Below are 22,768 nucleotides of genomic sequence, written 5' to 3'. Positions count from 1 at the left end.
CATAGAAGACAGCAAGGTCAACCACTCTATTTTGGGCCATCACTAGTTATCCTGACTTTTGTCTTGCTACTGGACTTCAATGACTCTGTAAGAGAGAGTGAGGCTGCTGACTTTTTCTTTCTTTTCTTTTTTTTGGAAGGGGGGCAATGAGGGTTAAGTGACTTGCTTAATTTCACACGGCTAGTAAGTGGCAAGTGTCTGAGGTCAAATATGAACTCAGGTCCTCCTGAATCCAGGGCCGGTGCTTTATCCACTGTGCCACCTAGCTGCCCGCTGATGACTTTTTCAATTCTGCCTCACTCATATTCAATTCGCTTGTGAGTCAAGACATCACTCCATGGTGTCATTGTTCCTCTTCGAAATGAAGGACAAACAATATCAGGGAATTAGCAAGGTGTGGTAATACTTCAAGTCTCTCCCAGCTCTCATGGTCTATTTCTCATCTCTGTCATTGGGTGGAGTTTGCCTTTCAAACTGGAGCTGCTGTAGATTATGGTCTATGCAGATGACGCTCTCCATAACAATTAAGATCCAGAGATGCCTAGGTGGCACAGTAGGTGAGAGCATTGGACTTGAAATCAAGAAGAATTGGGTTTAAATACAACCTCAAATATTTATTACCCATGTGAGCCTGAGCAAGTCACTTAACCTCTGTTTACCTCTGTTACCTCATCCATATGATCAGGATAATAGCACTTACCTCCCAGGGTTGTTGTGAGAATCAGCTGATATAATTGTAAAGTACTTTGCAAACCTTAAAGTCATATAGAAATGCTGGCTATGGCTAGAAAGGTCGGTTCTTTCTGAGAAGAGTCACCTAAAATCTCTCCTTCAATTGGCTTCTGTCATTAGAATTTGAAGAGCCTGTGGAGATTTGAAATTCTTGACTTTGAGATTCTCAGTTGGCCAGAGCTGACTCTGAAGTGAACATTTGAACCTAAGAAACTCTAAAGAGATGGTAGAGGAACAAGTGGAATATGTCTTCCCATCCACTTCCCTCCTCTATTTAGGTGGTGGTAGATAGAGTTGTTAATGCCAGACGTAGCACTTAGTGCTAGGTCATGACACTGAGAGTCATTCAAGAGCTCATAGGATCATAAGTGTGAAGCTAGAATGTATGTCTGAGGTCATTAATCCAACCTCCATTCATTTTACAGGTAAGGGAAACTAAGGATCAGGCAGGGTAAGTGATTTTCCCAAGATCGCAAAGGGAGTAAGGGGTAGAGTTTGAGTATAAACTCACCTCCAAAGGATCATAGGTTTAGAGATGGGGAGGAGGGCAGACATCAAAGGCTATCTAGTCCAAAGTCTTCATTTTACAATTGAGGAAATTCAGGCCTAGCGATTTTAAATGGCTTTTCTAAGTTTATATACATGTTCTGTGTAAGAGGAAGGATATGAAGCCAGCTCCAGTGACTACATGAGAAAGTGCTCTCCCCACTGTACCACGCTGCATCCAAAGGTTCGTTTTGTCTTTTTTATTTTAATTTCAATGACAATGCCACACATCTCTAATGTGGCATGAGATGAGGAGAAGATGAGGAGAAAACTAATTAGCTCTTCTCTCAGATGTGTTGATGGGCCATTGACTTAGTTGCTACCCACTGTCATAACATGTGAAGAATAGGAAAGCCATGACAAATCTTCCCTAAGAGGTTGGTGAGGTTCACCGTTCTTTCATTTTTTTTTTAGACTCTTTCCCTTTGAATAATTCTTTTCCCTACCTCCCTCACCCTCCAATTGCTCAGCTTCCTATGTATTTCCTAGTCTCTTCCTATTAGAAGGAAAGTGATATGATAAAGCAATCAAAGCTTGCTAAGAATTACTTTAAATGTTTCACTCGAGTCACAGGTAAGAGGATACTCAACCCCCAGAAAATTGTACAAGGGTTTCTTTAACCCCAACTGTCTTTCTGAAATAAAGGCCCATCTTTTCTTTAATATTAATAGTCTTTCACTGATTCCTTAGTTCTAAAAGTGATGGAACTTCCTCCCCTTAAGGAATCTTCCAACCATGACCCAGGGCTGCCCCAAACACTATCAGGGAAGCCTGGAGGAAAGACCAAAATAGCTACTCTTACTGCTTTGATAAGCTGTCACTGACTAGAAGCCTTCTATAAGAATGAGGACTACTCTACTTTCCCATTTGCTCTGGCCATTGGAAATTTTGGGATTCTTGGGATCTTCCAGGTCTTAGAATCTGATAGATTCTGGGATCCTAGGATCTGATAGACCCTCCAGACCCCCAGATGCTCTCATCTGACCTGATGGTGCATCTTAAACACTCTTGGACCTTCCCATCCATGTCACTTGTTCACCCTTAGAATTTTCAGAAGTTTATATCTGGTGCTTGCTTCGATACCATATATACTTAAATCGGAATGATACAGAGAAGATTAGCATGGCCCCTGCACTAGGATGACACGAAAATTCATGAAGAAATTTATATCTGCCTGCAGCTAGATTCTCTTAAAAGGTGGCTAGGTGACCCAGTGGGTGCCACTCACTGTACACCCTCCAATTACAGTGTGAGCTCCTTGAACAAAGACTCTCTATTTCTGACTAATTTTGCCTCATTTTTCATTGGTATCAAGACTACTTAACACACTACTTGATAATTAGTAAACATTTCATAGTCTTTTTTATCAATTCATGCATTCATTCTCCAGTTTCTGAAGAAAAGGAGTTATGGTTCATTCTAAGGACAAGGGCAAGTCACAAGGAGTCTGAATAACAGTAATCATGAAGTGTCACAGTGGATAAAGTATAGCACTTGGAATCTGAAAGACCTGAGTTCAAATCCTGCCTCAAATATTTATTAGCCATGGGAATCTGGGTAAGTCCCCAAGCCTTTGTATGCCTTAGTTTCCCCATCTATAAAATGGGGATAATCATAATATCTCCCAGGGTTTTTGTGAGGATACAATTTAATATTTGTGAAGTGCATCGTAAATCTTAAAGTGCTATAAAAATGCTAACTGTCATTGTTTGGTGCAGTGGATAGAGCACTGTGCTAGGAATCAGGAAGACACATCTTCCTGAGTTCAAATCAAGCCTCAGACTTACTAGCTGTGTGGCTCTGGGCAAGTCATTTAATTATGTTTGCCTCAGTTTCCTCATCTGTATAATGAGCTAGAGAAGGAAATGGAATACCATTCTAGTATATTTGTGAAGAAAACCTCAAATAGGGTAATGAAGAGTTGAAACAACTGAAAAATTATTATGATTATTAATAAAGAAGTACATAATTAAGGTGATATAAGAGATAGATGTCAAACACATGGCCAGTGGTCCACAACACTTCTGAGTACGGTCTGAGCCAAATCAAGATGTAATTGGGAAATATTGAACAAAATGCAGAAAAAAGACATAATTAAACATAGATAACATTCCATTTTAAAACCAAGTTGATGTGGCTCGCAAAGGAATTATAATGTATGGATTAGTGGCCCCTATTTATACTTGAGTTTGACATCACTGGTATAAAAGGTATGGTCAAAGAGATGTGTTTCCACAAAAGGAGGTGGGTTGGCCATGTAACTTAAGGGTGAGAGACATCCAAGAGAAAGATGGGATACTCCTCAACCATGTTGGCTATGTAGAGATAAGTAAAGGAAAGTCCCTCATGAGCTAGATGGATGCCATGTGGAAAATTCACAGGAATTGAAGAGCAAAAGTTTGATGTGATGAGGAAAGGGTTGATAGGTAGGCTGTAATCTTCAGCACAAGAGGTAGGTCCTATACTCTTCAAGGAGATCATGGCTTCTGCCAAGTAGCCAAGTATCAGCTCCTTGGAGTCACCTGCAGAAGACCCACCTTCTCAGAGGAAAAAAGCAATAATGGAAGAATTTCAGGTCTAATGACACTTGGGTGGGTGAAACATTGGACAGGCAGGAAGGTTTTCATTTAAATAATCCCTAAATGACCTCCCAGGACAGCTAGGTGGTACAGTGAATAGAGCACCAGGACTAGAGTCAGGAAGACCTGAATTCAAATCTGGCCTCATACATTTCCTAGCTATGTGACCCTGGACAAGCCACTTAATGCTGTTTGCCTCAGTTTCCTCATCTGTAAAATGAGATGGAGAAAAAAATCACAAATCACAAACTGCTCCAATATCTTTACCGAGAAAACCCCAAATGCTGTCACAAAGAGTTGGATATGCCTGAAATGACTGAACCACCACAACAACTAAATGACCACATGAGATTAACCCTGTGAACACAAGCTTCCAAGGGAAAACACATGGCGCATCCCATGGTAGTGCTACAGATCTGAAGTCAGAAAATTTGAGTTTGAATCATAGCTCTGCCAAGGACTGTTTGTATTGCCTTGGACAAGTCATTTGCTTCATTTGCTCCTCTGTAAAATCAGAAATGCTTGGCGTACGTGATCTCCAAGGCCCGTTCTAGCTTTACAGCTCTGACACTATGTAAAACATTTTGCAATTCTTATACACTACAGACATCTTAGCTAATATTATTAATGTTGTTGTTGTCGTTTGTCCTTCATTCTCCAAAAGGACCATGACATCAGAAGGTGATGTCATGCAGTGAATTGGTTTTAAATGAGGAAGGGCTGTGCAAGGTCTCCAGCCTCATTCTGTCCTCCACAGTCATCTGGGTATATAGTGGCAAGATATACATTAGGATGAGTGGAGATGACCTGGATGTTGGAGGTAATTGGGGTTAAGTGACTTGCCCAGGCTCACAAAACTATTAAGTGTCCAGTGGCTGAGGATAAATTGAACTCAGGTCCTCCTGAATCCATGGCCAGTGCTCTATCCACTGCACCACCCAAGTTTCTGGACTTTGGAGAAGAATGCTAGTCAGAGAAGACTCCAAGGATCTAACATGACAAGACAGAAAGAGAAGGTGGCTGGCCACATGGCACGTATGAGGGGTGACAGGTGGACAGTCACTGCTACCCTCTGGATGTCAAGAGAAAGGCCTCCACTAGAGGACCAGCCTCTGTGGTGAACTCAGGGGAAGACATGGATGAGGCTCACACTTAAGGGTAGGCTTGGATAAGTTGCAATTAACATCATTGGAGGGAATGGAGGGAACTCTCACACTGATCAGATCACTCATTCACTTAGGGATTTGAATATGTGTGAGGGGCAAGGAAGAGGTCTAGACAAAGAAATGGAGGAAAATCCCAGGGAGCACTTGCTGCATCTTTTTCCCAATTTAGTAACCACACTGTCTTGTCTTCTGCACTAACATTCCTCTTGGTGCTTCATTATGAGTGTGAAGATGACTGAGTTCTCAGAAGCTCTGCCAGCAGAGCATTCACTCTCACAGGACCCACTGAGTCAGAAAGGCTAAGAATATGGCCCTAGTAATGGTTTTACAAGGTGGGGGAAAAGTCAAGGTGTTTTAATAGGTTTTTGAAAATTATTTTTTTTTCATTTTACACCATTTATGAGATTTGAATTATCACATATAATGTAAATCCATTGCCTACACACACACACACATACACATATATACTGTATATGATGCTATGGTATTTTAAGTTAAAGAAAAAAATAAAGAAATGATTAAATATTGAAACCCCTTGGTGACTTTTGGCCTACCTTGTATTTCTGTTATCTGAGACCCAGGCCACCTAATTTCAGAAAGGCTCATTACAGGTTTAGTAGCTTTCTGCTTGACATTGGTCTTTTGGTCCTACCTCCTGCCAAGCCGATGATTAGAAGTTCCATGGAACATATCTAGAACATTGACTCAGGAAGTGAATGTCAAAGGTTCAAATTCTGCTTCTGCTACTTGCTATTCATGTGACCTTGGGCAAGTCACTTAATTTCCCAGGGTTAGAGTTTTCTTACTGAAAAATGAGAGGTTTAGACTAGATGACTTCTAAGGTTTCTTTTACCTCCAGAGCTATCATTGTAGCTAACACTGGCCCTAACCCTATGAATTCCTAACCCTGTTTATTCAATGCCTTTGGTATCATGGAAGAAAAACCTGGATTCAAATCCTGTCTTTGACATTTACTTACTAGGTCACCTGGGCAGGTCACTTAACCTATCTGAGCTTCAGTTTCCTCATGTATAAAATAAGGTGCTAGACCGAATTGTCTTTGATGTCTCCTCCAACCTTGTGTTCCTGTGAATCTGGACAAAGCACTTAACTTCCCCTTCTCCATTGTTTCTTCTCTCCAAGAAGGTCAGCAGGTGCTTACAAAACAGTCACAGTCCCTTGTCAATAAACACAAGAGAGGAATACTGGCAAGGTGCTGCTGCTGTTCCTGGAACTAATTAGTGACTGATCCATGCAGCTGCTCCCTGCACATATGCACATATGCTGGGGCCAGGCTCCCAAGAGGACCCCTGATGCATGGCTCTCCCGGGTCTCCTTCCCTCTCCCCACGCCTGACCAGCTCGAGCACCTGGTCTCATTTCTTTCCTTGGATTATGTGTCTCTTGTGTGTTTAAGCCCCTTGCAGGAAGGGGGAAGGGAGTGGGAAGCAGACCATTGTTCTATAATTGCCTTTACTTTCTAACCAGTTATCCCTTTCTCCCCTCTGTTCCTGAAGAGTGGAAGCATTGTTTACATAGGAGTTGAAACAGGACATTTACATGTCCTTGGCAGGCAAAAATCCTATGTCCATACCTTCTGTCTGCAACACTACCACTGGGGGCTCTAGAACTTAGGGTTCCCTCATTTAGTATAGTTTCTGTCGGATTCAGTGTCCTCCTTTGTTAAATAGAGATCATATAATAATGGATTAAGAGTCCAAAATACCTATAGTGGTCTTCTGGTTGAATGCCTAGTTTTTCATAAGAGGAAAGTGAGTTTCTGAAAAGAGAAATGACGTTCCAAAGGTCATACAGATAGTAAGTGGCAGAGCTGGGGTTTAAATCTCCTGATTTCAAATCCCAAGGGCTTTCCATTCCATGAGTGGGTTAGAATAATGGTCTTTCAAGCCCCTTCAAGCTTCTGTACATCCCATGATCCCCTTCCTTTCACAGAGGAGGCAACTGAGACCCAGAGAAGTCAATGACTTGTCCAACATCACACAGTTAATAGGTAAAGAATTTGAACCCAGGTGGTCTGTTGCCAAATTCAATTGTATTTCTAATATATCAGGCCACCATTCTTAGCCTACACTGCCACCAGAGGTCTTGAGCTTGAACTGCAATGTATTCAATGCTTCATAATATAGATAACCTACATGGTACCTATGGGAAATATGTTCTTCAAGAATTGCTTGAGGCTCAAACTTGCTCCTTGTCACACAGTGGCATAGTGTAAAGATCATTGGGTATGGAATCAAAGGACCTGGGTTCAAATCCCAACTACTTCATTTGCTATCTATTTGACCTTGAACAAACTACTTAAGTTTTTTTTGGGCCTCAGTTACTTAATCTGTAAAATTAGGGGGTTGTATTAATGTGGCATCAAATAAAGCTAATCTCACCTTGGGAAGCATTCAGAGGAGATAGAGCTGTGGAGATGAAACAGTGCCACTGTCCTGTGCCCTTGTTAAACTGCATCTGAAGGAATGTAAGTAGTTCTAGGCACCAAGGTTTAAGAAGGATATTGGTAAGTTGGAGAGTATCCAGAGGAGGACCAACACTTGCAAGTATGTACTGAAGCTAGTTTGAACTGGTTCACTGGACTTGATTGTGAAATTGTCATTGTGGGTATTTATACCTCAGAAATCAGTGTACACAACAAAGTGGGGATTTGTTGTTTAGTTCATTGTCTAGACTTGAGAAAGTGATGGAGAACATGGTTAATAATGTAAATTGAACTTTAAAATGTGTCATGGGTATACTTTTTTCCTGGAGAGCAGGTTGGTAAACATTTACCATCACCCTATTGTAAAAGAGGGTGAGGAAGGAGCAGGGCATTTTTAAACTGTAGAAGAGAAGATGGTGGAGGTCAGGGAAACTTATGATATCTCTATTCAAATGTCTGAAAAGCTATCATGGAACGGGGGATTAGATTTGTTTTGTCTGGCCCCAGAAACAAGACTAGGAACAATAGATTCGAGTTGCAAGGGGGCAGAGTGATTCTTGATGTCAGGAAAAATGCCTTAATCATTAGAGGCATCCAAAAGAAGAGACTGGTGACTGGAGAGAGGAGTGGTGGGGCCCCTGCTCCTTGGACAGCTTTATTCAGAGACTGGGTGACAAGTCATTAGATATGTTCTAGTGGAGATTCTTTTTGTGCGTGTGGGTTAGACAAGTGGAACTTTGCTGCTTTCATCCTCTAAGCTGTGCTTTGATCATTTCTAAAGGCCCCTGCAGCTCTAAACCCATCATTTTCTGATCCTAAATGTCAAATGTGGATTTGTGTCCAGGTCTTCCTAACTCCCCTGAATCTGTTATTCACTGGGTCACATTGCTTTGCAGCTCTTTGCTGCAAATTTCTACATGCCGTGCAAAATGAAATGTTCTGACATGAATTCCATGTGCATTTCTACAAAGATATCAGGAAGCTCCCCTACTTATTCTTCTTCTTAAGAAGCCTATTCGATCTCAGTCCTGTCTCTAATTTCACTGAGCTGTTCAGGCTTGAGAATTCTTTTTTACCACTCCTCAGAGGGGGCTGGGTTGGGCTCTGCCATTATTAATCACAATAATTCAATATTCCTTCCTCTTTGCCCTGGCTAAGAGCTTACTGTGCAGATCTCTTCTTCCCACGGGACTGTGTGTATTTGTCGGGAGGAGGCAGGAACTGGGGCTAGGCAGAGGATGCAGCCCTGCCTTGGGGCTTCTGGTCGGCTCTGGGCAATCTGAGATCCTCTGAGTGGAGCTTGAGAGGGATGTAAAGATGGAAGGAGACAATCTCAAAGGAGTGCTGAGTCAGCATGGTCTCCTCCGGGAAATCTATCAGTTGGTCTCGGGGTCAAGGACATTGCTGAAAGGGCAGAGGCATGCGGCTTGGATCAAAGGATGCTTTACTAGGAGGCAGGCTCTCACTTGCTTTTTAATTCACTGCCTTTTTTGTTTCCCCACCCACCCCCACCCACACATACATACATACTTAGCAAAGGCAAAAAAACCCCTTTCTCTTTGCAGAGGATGAACTAATTCTGGGATGCTCATGCATTAACCTTCTGTCCTCCCTTACATCAGTCTTGCTCTCCCTTCCCCTCTTCAGGCTTTTAGAGCTGATTAAAATGAGTCAGCTCTGCTCTCACTGAAATTCTCCTGAAGGTCTTCCAGCTCCCTCTGGGATGGGGCATCTAACCCGTGTTATTCTCAGAATTCTCTCCATCAGGGAAGAGACTTCCTGAGCCTTCCGAGTAGGAAAAGAGTTGAACCAAGATGACTGAAAGCTGGAGAGGGTGCAGGAGACATTGCTATGGAGGGGAGAGAAATAAACCCAGAGTTTAGAAGCGTACTGTGTGACCTTGGCTGAGTCATTTGGCCTTGATGATCCTCAATGTGTCAAATGAGAAGGATGGTACTTAGAGTACTTTCTTCCAAGGGTTTTTTGGGCTGAACTCTCTTTGTAAAACTCTTATACTATGTCTCTTATTAGGAAATATTTCATCTGGCACCTGCTTTGTTACTTGTATGAACACAACTGCTCATCCTGAGTCTCATTTACATCATCTATAAAACCGGGATACCGTTAATACCCATCTTTCTAGATTGTTTGTTTGTTTGAATGGTTTTTGGTCCTCCAGTTTCTAGCACTCCTTTCCCATGGATGTTATTATCATTCATTTGTTTTCCAGTTGTGTCTGACCCTTTGTGATTCCATTTGGAGTTTGCTTGGCAAAGATACTGGAATGGTTTTCCATTTAGTTCTCCAGCTCATTTGACAGATGAGGAAACTGAGGCAAATGGGGTGAAGTGATTTGTCCAGGTTTTTGCAACTAGTAACTGTCTGAGGGCAGATTTGAACTTGGGAAGAGGATGCTTCCTGACTCCAGACTCAGCACTCTACTATGCCAAAATATTGTATTGCATATATTTATATATGTATTATTTACAGACTCAACTAGGTAATTCAGAGGATAGAGCTTTGGATCTGGTATCAGGAATACCTCATTTCAAATATGGCCTCAGTCACTTATAAGCTGTGTGACCCTGAGCTAGTCACTGGACTTCTGCTTGATTCATTTTACTCATGTAAAATGGGGATAATAATTATACCTACTGGGTCAGCTAGGTGGCTCAGTGGATAGAGCACCAGCCCTGAAGTCAGGAGGACCTGAGTTCAAATCCGGCCTCAGACACTTAACACTTACTAGCTGTGAGACCCTGGATAAGTCACTTAACCCCAATTGCCTCACCAAAAATAAATAATAATAATTACACCTATTTCCTGAGGTTATAGCAAGCATAAAATGAGATATTTGGAAAGTCCTTTGCTAAATTTAAAGTACTATATAAATGCTATCATCATCATTGTATGTGTACAGATTGTCTGTATTGCCTCCCTAATTAGAATGCCAAGTCCTTGAGAGTAGGTGTGGTTTTCTTTTTGTCTATCTTCTGTTCTTGGCCTAGTATTTAGCACACAGTAGGTACTTAATAAGTGCAGGTTGATTGCTTGATTTAAATACAATAATTACTGGAAACCCTTGCCTAAATAGTTCTCCTGAAGAGCTCCAGCAAATACTCTGGGACTCTGTGGCAGGGACTCCTCACTTAGATATCCGCTGAGTAATGACAAGGAGTCAACCCTCACCCTTAGGTTAGGTTCCTGTGAGGGGTATGGACCCTAAACTTCAGATAGAGAATGTGTTTCTACTTAGGTATTGGGGAAGTTTCCATGTAAGTGGAGGGAGATGGAGGTGTGGGGAGGCCTCAAGGTTTTTACCATGCACAGGCTCAAGTATTTTACTTTCTGGGACAGAAAAATGATTCACTGAAGTTGCCAGATTATAATCAGACATCATCTCATCAGTATCTCACTAAAAGCAGAGCCAACTTGAAGGGATTCTGAGTGCGGTTGCTGCTGTGTGTGTGTGTGTGTGTGTGTGTGTGTGTGTGTGAGTCTGTGTAAAATAAAGTGGGGGATGCAGAGGATTGTTGAGAGGATCTGAAGATGGGGATGGGGGAATCCTTTTTCTTTAGGTATTCTGTGAACATTTATTCTTCCTGTTGCAGAAAGCAAGGAAGCTGAGCCTCAAGCCTGGCTTTTCCTTAGTCAGCCACTCATACATAGCATCCGTGGTCTTAGAGCTACATGGGACCGTAGTGATGTTCTAGGCCTCATATTATACATGAGGAAACTGAGGTATAGAGAGGCCGTTCTCAAGGTCACACAGTATGCAATAGTCAATCAACCTATTAAGCATTTATTATTCACCTCCTGATGATATTGGCCAAGTCATTTCACTTATGAGCGCCTAAGAAAACTCTGCCTGACTATATATTGTAGAGAAAGTGCTGACCTGCATTGGTGATGGGGCATCCTCATTGGAAATATCCTAGTTTGATGGGATTGAAAGTGTTGTCATGCCATCCCATCCCCTATGCCAAGTATGATGCCAGCCCCTGAGGATACAAACATTTTTTTAAAAAGAAACAGTTCCTGTCCTCCTCCTCCTCTTATATTCTATTCAATGACATAACATGCACATATATAAAGAAATAAAAATGTATGTTAAATAAATACATATGACCAATATAATTATCTGGAGAAAGTCACCAACAGCTAGAGAGATGTGAAATAGTGACATGCAAAAGGTGAAGCTTTGAAGGAAACTAGAGAAACAGTCACTTCCACTTGTATAGTGCCTTAAGGTTTCCAAGATGTTTTACATATATTCTCTCAGGTATGATTATTACCCTCATTTTATAGGTGAAAAAACTATTCTATAAAGGACCTAAGAGATTATCTAAGCCCGTTTGCTCACTTTACAAATGAGGAAACAGGCCTAGAGAGCTTGCGTGCTTTTCCCAAGGCCAAAAAAGATAATAATCAATGATTAACCAAAAAAGTATATATCAATTACCTACTCTATCCTGCCTCTAACTTGTACCGCATTCATGATCTTAAATAAGTCACTTAAGAATTTAAGTGACTTCATGTATACCCTATATTAAATTGCTTGCCTTCTCAATATGGGGTGAGGGAAGGAGAGGGATAATTTGGAACTCAAAAGTGTTAAAAAGGAATGTTAAAAATTGTTTTTTACATGTAATTGGGAAACATAAAATATTAAATTTAAAAAAAAAAGAATTTAAGTGACTTATCCAGAGTCTCATAGCTATAAAGTGTAAAAAGGAAGATTAGAACCCAGGTCTTTCCAATGTCATCATTTGCTTTAACCACTGGATATACTTCCTCTTAAGTAGAGACTCTGGCTTCAAGTCTTTTTTCTTCTTCCCTTCAAAAAAATAGTGAGCGATGATTCTTCCTGTCTATGTTATGATAAAGCAACCCCTTGGCAGAGTTACCACTGTGCCTTAAGGAGGGCAGAGCTAGGAGTCCATTTTTGTTTTTTAACAAAACAGGTGGCAGCTGAAGTAAATGAGCAAGATGTCAATGGTCCTGCCTGGCAGGCTGTGATAAAGAGCCTAATGGAACTATCCCAGCCTCCAGGGTTGTCTGCTTTTAGAAAGAAAATGGCACTTGGTGGCCCCCAAATCAAAGAAGCAAGTAACCTGACTTTGAGACTGACAGAGAAAGGATGGCTCCACTGGGATAGGCCTTTCACAAGCCTTAGACATATTTGTTAGAGGAATTATTTGCAGTCAATCCAGGATGAAGTCATCTCCAAGGAATGAAGAAGGGCGACAAAGGTCAACTTGATGGGGGGGCGGGAATGAGAGGTGAGGTGGGGGTGGTGGAGGCACTTTCTACATTTTCAATAGGGCTGTGATTTATGGCTTATTGCTGGAAGCAGACATTTTATACATCCCTTCCAAAGGACTGGAGCCAAAGAATTAGCAGAAGAAAGAATCAAAGGGCAGATGAGTTAATCAAACAGAAAGAACAGCTACAAAGGATAGACTTGAGGTGGAGGGGGAATCTCTTCCCACACTTAGTTTTCTTCTGAATAGTCTCTTCTCCCAGGACCATTTGTCTACTTCCTCCCTTCAGAGAATCATCAGTCATTCAATCACTCAAACATGTCTATTTCTTCAGGCGTATATTGGAGCTGGTACATATTGACTCATAAGTAACAATTGTTAGATGTTCATTGTGAATATTTAAATACTGGAAATCAACAACTGAACAAATTCCAATTTATTGTTTTGTTGATTGTCTAGATTTAAGAAAATTATGAAGAAAATGTTAAAAAGTTTTTCATGAGTACATTGTTTTTTCTAGAAAGCAGATAGTTAAACATTCATCAGCACACTGCTGTCTGTCCATGAGTCTGTCTGTCTCTAATATCTATATACTGAGAAGTTAAGTGAAGTGACTTACTCAGGGTCACAAGCCAGTAGATATCAAAGGTGAGACTTCAACCTAGGTATTTCTGACACTGAGATCAACATATCTACACACGAATCCATATAAACTTCCATCTATACATATGACCACTTGTGAAACAAGCAAATATATATGCATATATATGTTGTATGTATGTATGTATGTATGTATTTGTGTACATATGTAATGTTATTCAATATATTATTAAAATTTTTAAATATGCTGTTATTTAAACTAGCTAATTCTGGCAAGATTAGAGTAATTTTAGACAAAGTTTCCCACCCTTTCCAACTTGACAGTTGTCTCACTTATTTTATTCTCCCCATGTTCCTTTGGTTTGCTATCAAAATTATTTTGAAAATCACTTCAGGTGTCTTAGGTGAACAAGATGGTTTATACTCTCTCATTCCTTTATGAAGTGTGATCCCCTTTGAATCGAGAAAGGAAAAGGAGTTATTGGCTATCTGAAGAAGCCTCTTTAGCCTTAATTAGGTGGGGTAATTTCAGCAAGGAGACATTAAATTGGCGGACCTGCCCAGAAGTAGATGATCTCAGTTTGATGGTTGGCAGCAAGCCCCTGAAAGAAAATACCTATTGGGAAGAGAGAGATTATTTTTCTCTCTCTCACTATTTCTCCTGCCCCTACTCCCATTGAGACTGGACCAGTAGCATGCTGGAGTAGGGGAAAAGAAGCTGAGGAGAAACATGGTAAAATTGAAATGCAGAAAGAGCCCGATGGGGGAGGTACCAGCTTCCAGGAGTGTGATTCCCTATAATAGAGAAGAATTACATCAATGGGCTCAAGAAAGAACTTCTAGGAATCAAAATCTGTGCTATATATGTTCCCTTTAGTTGTTTGACTTCATTATTTCTATAGATTGTGTAGTTGTGGGAGAAGGTATCTTAGGATTTTGTTTTTTGGGGGGCGGATATGTTTTGTGTCACCCGTTCTCATACTGTTGTTAAAGTCTTTACCAAAACTAATTAATTAGCCTTAGTATTAATCTGGCTGATTACTAGTGAACAGCACACCAGTGGGGCCTCATATCATACTCAAAACAGTCTCTCAGGAGTGACCCTAGAATTCTTAGTAGCATCAGCTATATTCTAGGGGAGCAACCTAGGAGGGTTAGCATAAATGGGTGGAGCAATCCTAGAAGGACATCCTAAATAGAGAAGGAAACTGAGGTGCTGGAGAGGTTTGATGGCTTGTCCAAGGTCATAAATGGCAAAGAAAGGTGGGAATTTAAATCCAGGTTCCTAACTTTAGGTACAACTGTACCACTATTTCTCAGTTCATTAATCTTAACGTGTTTTGAGTTATTTCATTTATTAATTAGAAACAGCTAGATCTATTTTGATTTTAATTTTCTTACTCAAGATAAGGACTACATTTTTGTGAAGGTAGGGGTGTGGGGACCAGTCCAGAGGTAGTAGTTGGGTGTTTTAGTGGATAGAGTGTTAGAGTTGGAGTTAGTAAACCGGTTTTCAAATCTGGCTTCCCATATTTATCAGCTGTGTGATCCTGGGCAAATCATTTAACCTCTGCCTGCCTTGGTGTCTTGATCTATAGAATGAAGGTCATAATAGCACCTATTTGTTGTGAGACTTGCGAGGATCAAATAAGACAATATTGTTAACCAGGCTTTGCAAATCTTAAAGAGCTATAGAAATGATAGCTATTATTATTAACACACAATGACCCCATGGTGTGCTAGGAACTAGAGATAAAATATGGAAAACAAATGGTTTCTTTCCTCAAAAATATTACTTTCCACTGGGAAGAAATGACATATAAAAAGATAAGTCAATCCAAAATATCAGGCATGATAATTACAAAGTGATTGTGGAGAATGAGGAGGAGGGAGGTCCTTGTAACTGGATTGGGGTAGGACCTCCCTAGTACCTGGACTGTGGTAGCCTACTGAAGCTGATGGCACTTGTCAAGAGGCCCAGGTAGAGGAAGGATGGGTCACCTACATATGTGTGTGTGTATAGGGGAGGAAGCCCCACTTTTGCACAGGCATGGAGGTGGAAGAGTGAATGTTGCATTCAGGGGGGTAATAAATTGGCCAATAGGCCCGGATTGTTATTGCTTTTACCAAGTTCCTTGGTGTATGGGCCAGCCTTTTTAATATTCTGGGAAAGTAAACAAAACCCAGATCCTCCTTCCTCTAGGAAATCCCATTTGATAAAACTCACCAAGTGCCTTCTGTGAAATATCTTCCAGTAATTCAGCAATGTTGTACACATCACCTGAGGCAGCTTGAGAAGAATGGTCCCCCCTTCCTGCCCACCCCCTTACACAGCAGGTGAAATTACTGTGGATTATTGATGCCAACTCAGTTATATAAACATCTCTAAATGTAACTGTAATAATGTATTAGGGATGCTTAATGAGAGATGAATGATGGGTGGCTAGAAGCAATTTCACAGTGAACTTGCCTTTGTTTGTGTGCATTCATCTGTCTCAAGGACAAACCAGCCCATCTTTTATCTCCCAGGCATCTATTCTGGACCATCTTTTGCCCTCTGAACACAACTCTGACTTTCTCAAGCTCTAACACATTGCCTGCCACCTTGCTTTTTAAAGACATTTACAAATGAACTTTCTTAGCCATAGGCTTGGGGATGTGCTCATAGGGAAGAATCCATGAAGTCCAGATTGGACATTTTCATCATGTTGGGCAGCCCTGCCATTGATTATCCTACCATAGAGTCCAAAGCCATTCCATTGGCCCTATTTCATGTGTCTGTAAGAAAAGGAGAAACAGGAAACCACTTGAAGGAGGGGTAGCCTAGGGCAAAATGGTGAAATAAATAAGGTCTTCCCATTCAGAGGCTTCTTTGGGGCATCCCTTGTACTATTGCTATGCAGTCCAGAGGCACCATTTTTGGCAGCTGGACAGCTGCTGCACCTCAGGAAAACTTTCAAATTGGATCTTGTTAGTGATATCCTCCACCAGTTGCAGGGGTCCTTCACCTACACTCTTACCAGTTCAGGTTATTCTCTTAATTTATAATCCTAGAGATTTTTCTGAACAAACTTGCCGAAGAGTCACATAGCCAACATGTGTCAAAGGTATAATTTGAACCCAGTTCTTCCTGGATTTGAGGCCACTGATTCTGCCATGCTGTTATAATTATGATAGCAATGACAATGATCATATTGATAAAGATGGTGAGAATGATCATGGCAATGATGACCTTATATAATGTCCATTAGGATTTATGAAGAAGTTTCCACACAACAACCTTGCAATAGTGTGAAGTTAAATTATATTTAAGAAACTGAGGCTCAAAGACATAAATTGATTGGCTCAAGTTTAGATACCTTGGAAGTGGAGATAGGGATAAAAGCCAGAGTTTGAGATGCTAAGCTCACCATTCTCTCCAGTACACCCCGTTTTACTTTGTTTCACACTTCCTTGTCTTCATGCTGTAGCTTTCTTGCCATTCCTTAACCCCACTAATTTTTTTTAGACTTTCACTTAAGTGTCTCCTATGTGCCAACCTTGTGCTAAGTTCTTGGGAAAAAAAGACCAAAATGATAGTCCCTGCTCTCAAGAAACTCACATTTTGTTAAGGGAGGCAGCATGGACATATATGAGTATATAGAATAAGTATTTACAGAATAAATTCATGGGGACTAGCTCAGTGGTGCAGTGGATAAAACACTGGCCCTGGATTCAGGAGCACCTGAGTTCAAATCTGGCCCTAGACACTTGATACTTGCTAGCTGTGTGACCCTGGGCAAGTCATTTAACCCTCATTGCCCTGCAAAAAAAACCCAATCCCCCCCAAAAGGAACCCCCCTAAAAAAACCCAACAGAATAAAATCATGGTAGTTAGATATGTCCCTAGCACATAACACAGGGTCTTCCAAATAGTAGTTATGTAATACCATAGAGGTTTCATGGTATAATGGAAAGTTCACTGGATTTGGACTAAGAAGAGATTTGGTTCCAACTGCCACCTCTGTTGTTGCGTACTGATTGGCAGCACAGGATAGTGGATGCAGGGTTGGCCTTGGAATTAGAAATAACAAAGTTTCAGTCCACAACACACAGTAGCTGTATCATGGGCAATTCAATTAATTGTTTATTTTTCCAAGACTCTAAGTTACAGTCAGTCATTGGATATAGTCTATCTTTCTAGCCCATTTCTTCTTCTTCTTCTTCTTCTTCTTCTTCTTCTTCCCTTTCTTCTTCCTCCTCCTCCTCCCCCCCCTCTTCCTCCCCACACAATGACCCCATTGGGTGCCAGGCACCAGGTATAAAAACAGAAAAGAAATGCTCTAAATCATTATTGACCAGAGAAATGCAAATTAAAACAACTCTGTGGTACCACCTTACACCTTTCAGATTGGCAGATATTACAAAAAAAAGGAAAACAATAAATGTTGGAGAAGCTGTGGAAAAAATTGGAACACTAATGCATTGTTGGTAGAGCTGTGAATTGATGCAGCCATTCTGGAGAGCAATTTGGAACTATGCCCAAAGGGATATAAAGCTGTGCATACTCTTTGACCCAGCAATACCACTACTAGGTCTTTAAACTGTGAGGGCCAAAATTTGATATATTATTTGGGTGACTTGCCTTAATGTTGGGGTCCCGGAAATATGAGGGACCTTTTAGGTTTAACCCTCCCCTCTGAACTGCCCTTTTTAGATATTTCTTCCAGGCCAATAAGAAAGGAGCCTCTAACCTTTAGTTCACCAAAGGATTGGATTTTATTACTTGGGAATTAATTAAACAAGAAAGGTGAAACTAATAAAAATCAAAGATAAGGAAATAGGAAAATAGAAATACAGAGAACTGCTCTTAACTCTAAACTTAGCCTATTAGGGTTTTCCGTAATTAAAATCACCAAACACCTGAACAGCCTGCAAGTCTAAGGTTGCTTGCTCATCACCCAGGCCACAGTCACCACACCGAGAGCATGAAGATGTGCCGCCAGAACAGCAGTTGCCTGAGACAGAGCACAAACATGCACTGCCAGTCCAAGGGCCCAGAAAGAAAAAGAACGAGTTCCAGAAGATGCCTAGCCTTCCAGAAGCAGCCTGCCTCCCTTCAGCGAGCACTCAATCTCTCCTCCTCCAAAAGGGGAGGTCCTTCAAAAGCTGCCTTTCTGAGCTCAATAGCATATGTAACCTTGGAGTGGGCCAGGTGTGGCTCCTCCCAAATGAGTTAGCTAAAAACGAGAATATTAATTTTTACTACAAATAATCTTTACCACATTACCAAAGAGATCATAAAAAAGGGAAAAGGACACACATGCACAAAAATATTTATAGCTGCTCTTTTTGTGGTGGCAAGGAATTGGAAATTGAGGGGTTACCCATCAATTGGGGAATGGATGAACAAGTTGTAGTATATGAATGTAATGGAATTCTATTGTGCTGTAAAGAAATGATGATCAGGCGGATTTCAGAGAAACCTTGAAGGACTGAAATGAGAACATTGTACACAGTTTCAACAACATTGTGTGTTGATCAACTGTGATAGACTTGACTCCTCTCAGCAGTGCAATGGTTCAAGAGAGTTCCAAAGGACTCATGATGGAAAATGCTCTCCAAATCCAGAAAAAAGAACTATGGAATCTAGATGCAGATTGAACCATACTATTTCTATTTTTTGGTTTTTCTTTTTGAGATTTTCCTTTTTGCTCTGATTCTTTTTTCACAGCATGGCTAATGCAGAAATATGTTTAATGTGACTGTACATATGTAACCTATATCAGATTGCTTGCTGTCTTGGGGATGGGGGAGGGAGGGAAAAATTTGAAACAAGAAATTTTATGAAAACAAATGTTGAAAACTATCTCTACATGTAACTGGAAAATAATAAAATACTTTTATTCAAACCAACAGAAAAGAAATGGATTATTTCCTTAATTATTAGAGAATTCAAACAAAATGACCTACTTGCTGTTCCTAATATGTGGAATTCCATTTCCCATCTCTAGGTCTTTGCATGGGCTGTTTCTCATGTCTGGTAGTCACTTTATATTCACCTCTCCCTCATAGAATCCCTGGTTTTCTTCAAAACTTAGGTCAGGTACCACTTTCTACCAAAAGGTTATCCTTATTCCCAGCCTACTGTTAATATCCTGATGGAAAAAATTACTTTTTATAACATAAATTTTATATTTAATTTTGCATTTACCTGTTGTTCCTGCACACACACAGACACACACACACACACATACACCCCTCTAAGACCTTTTTTGTGTCTTTGTATCCCCAGTCTAGAACAGTGTAGATGCTTAAGAAATGATTTGTTGTTGTTGATCTGCATTGGTGAATGAAGTTTCCTATACGTAAAAACAAACAAAAACATTTCTGAGCCAAATAAATGCACCAATCCAAAGTTACCTGCCTAAGGGTTCACTGATAGTTAATGCTGGAAATGACTCTAGAATCAGGTTCTCCTTTGACCTTGACTCAGGGTATTCAGACTAATTCATTTGGTTTCAGTCCTCAGGGAAATTAGCACGTTTCCTTCTCTAGGAGATGTGAACAATGGTCTCTGTCCCTTGTCAGCACAGAGAAATAAACGAAAGTTTTCCTTAGATGTACTTTGCTTTGTATCAAACTGCAAGACAGTTTTAATTAGTAAACCATTTCTTTTCTTGGTTTCCCACTGGTGCAAAATGGAGCCAACAATGACTCCTTTGTCCTTTTCTCTTTTTTTTCTCTTCTTTTTTTTTGTGGGGTAAGAAAGCCAGGTCATAAAATTGATCAGAAAGCCTCTTATAGCCAAACCATTACTTACTAAATTGGATGTTCTACAAGCATGTTATATCCCTAAGATTTTAATGGTTCCCTGCTGCCTACCAGATAAAGTGGAAACTCTCCAGACAGCAGTGTATCCCCAACCAACATTTCCAATCCCATTTTTCACAGCTCTTCCCCATGCCCTTTCTGCTCCAGTCCAATCAATTTATGAATCATTAGCCAAAGAGGTCTTGAAATTCCCTACTTGTTTTCATCATTCTCATCACTAAACAGAAGCCCCCTCCCTGCCTAAATCCTACCCAATGTTTTAGGCTCAGCTCAGATTTCACCTTCTTTTTGAAGCCTTACCTGACCACTCATACTTGATGGGGCAAATGAGCATCCAATGTGTAGAAAGTGTTTCATGAACTTTAAGGATGGGGACCTGTGATTTCATTGGTATAGGGAACTCCTAGGTGAGGCAACTCCTCCTGCCGTTTCAGGTTGACACCTCTGATGCTGACAGTCTTAGAGAGTTGTCTGGAGCATTGAGAGGTAATAACTTGCTTCTGTTCATACAATCAGTATGAATCATAAGAAGGACTGAGCACGGGTGTTCCTGGCTTTGAGTCATGCCTCTCTATTTACTTGACCACACTATCTCTTTAAATGTAAACGGAATTAGCTAGTTGTGAGAGAAAACAGTCAAAAAAACTCCCAAAACTTCAGATTAATTTGTTGTTGTTGTTGTTATTTCTCTTCTGACCTCAGATAGCATTTACTGAGGACATGGATTCTCAGATTTCAATTTCTTTGCTGGAAGTTTATATGTCTCTATCTTTATTATTGTCTCAACTTGCAGTTGTCAATTTTGATAGATTTATGTGTTGTTACTAAGCTAGAATTTATTGGCCACCTGGCAAAACTGATTATCCTTTCAAATGTGTGCTTCTTGCAACTCCTATCTAGATCATAAACTCCTGAAGGCAACAATATTTGCTAGACTCTTTTTCCCAGTCTAAACTTAGAAAGGGCCTAATACAATGACCACAAAAAGGAGCCAACTTGGATGAACCCTATGGAAACATTTTCCTCAATACAAAAAGCTAAAGCATTAAAGGTTAGTTGAAAAGAAACACAATTATATTCTTTTTAAATACAGATGTCACCCTAAAAAGGCTAATGAAGTTACGAAAAGGGGGTTCTCATGGACCTGATTTAATGCAAATTCCTTCAGAAGATGCTTTAATGAAAATTCTTCTAGGATCTGCAATAACAAAAATAAGTTTGTTTATTTGTTGTATTTTGTTTTTGGCAGGGCAATGAAGGTTCAGTGACTTACATAGGGTCACACAGATAGTAAGTGTCAAGGATCTGAGGCTGAATTTAAATTCAGGTCCTCCTGAATCCAAGGCTGGTGCTTTATCCACGGTGCCACCTAGCAGCCCCTGTAAGTATGATTTATAACCAGCATATTACTTCTTGTATTTTATAAATGGAGGTTTCTGAAGTCTGAGACAGATTGTTTATATTAAATATTTTTCTCTCATGTTTATATCATTCATTTGATTGACTATTTTCCCCCACAAAAAGTAGAAAGACAAACTCTAGCCCTCTTCTTATTCAAATGATCACAGATTCTAAGTGGGAATTGATATGGATTGATGAGTTATTTTGTTTTGGTTTGTTTTTTTTGGGGGGTGAGGCAGTTAGGGTTAAGTGACTTGCCCAAGGTCACACAGCTAGTTAAATGTGAAGTGTCTGAGGCTGGATCTGAACTCAGTTCCTCCTGAATCCAGAGCAGGTACTCTATCCACTGAGCCACCTAGCTGCCCCAATGAGTTTTTAATATACATTTTCTTTCTTTCTTTCTTTCTTTCTTTCTTTCTTTCTTTCTTTCTTTCTTTCTTTCTTTCTTTCTTTCTTTCTTTCTTTCTTTCTTTCTTCCTTCCTTCCTTCCTTCCTTCCTTCCTTCCTTCCTTCCTTCCTTCCTTCCTTCCTTCCTTCCTTCCTTCCTTCCTTCCTTTCTTTCTTTCTTTCTTTCTTTCTTTCTTTCTTTCTTTCTTTCTTTCTTTCTTTCTTTCTTTCTTTCTTTCTTTCTTTTTTGTGAGGCAATTGGGGTTAAGTGACTTGCCCAGGGTCACACAGCTAGTAAGTGTCAAGTGTCTGAGGCCGAATTTGAACTCAGGTCCTCCTGACTTCAGGGCCGGTGCTCTATCCACTGTGCCACCTAGCTGCCCCCTTAATATACCTTTTCAATCAACAACCATTTATTACTTACCTACTATGAGCCAGGCACTGTACTAAGTGCCTAAATATGAAAAGCAAAAGTGTCCCTATCCTTATGGAACTTAAATTTTAATGGAACAGACATGTACATATAGAAAGTATAATGCGTTCCCTTTGGGGCTCACTAACTCAATTCATACTGACAGTGAGTTTTTAATATTCCTTTAGTGGGACTAAAACAAAGGGAAGGAATTTAAATAATTCCACTAAGTGATAGTAGGTATTTTAGGTAACTGATTGATTGATTGACTAGTGGATGGATTTATTGGAGGTCCCCACTCAAGATGATCATGACTGGAGAAGCATTTCTTTAGATGAGTGTTTCTTTTTTTTTAAACATCTCAAAATTGGAGTGAGAGGAATGTTGGGATTTAAAACAACAAATTTAAAAACTGATTTCTTC

At 40.3% G+C, this 22,768-nt stretch overlaps 1 non-coding gene and 1 pseudogene across 1 annotated transcript; one reads left to right on the top strand and one right to left on the bottom strand.

Moving 5' to 3' along the window:
• LOC122739632 overlaps positions 1 to 20,533 on the bottom strand; it is a 39,377-nt pseudogene extending 18,844 nt beyond the window's left edge.
• LOC122744895 lies at positions 2,346 to 2,452 on the top strand. Its single transcript, XR_006355231.1, has one exon. It is a non-coding gene; the product is annotated as a U6 spliceosomal RNA (small nuclear RNA).
• Positions 20,534 to 22,768: the final 2,235 nt, after the last annotated feature.

The sequence above is a fragment of the Dromiciops gliroides genome, chromosome 2, assembly GCF_019393635.1.
Source record: "Dromiciops gliroides isolate mDroGli1 chromosome 2, mDroGli1.pri, whole genome shotgun sequence".
NCBI lineage: Eukaryota > Metazoa > Chordata > Mammalia > Microbiotheria > Microbiotheriidae > Dromiciops > Dromiciops gliroides.
The sequence above is the reverse complement of the archived record's forward strand: the minus strand, read 5'-3'. Positions and strand labels throughout refer to the sequence as shown.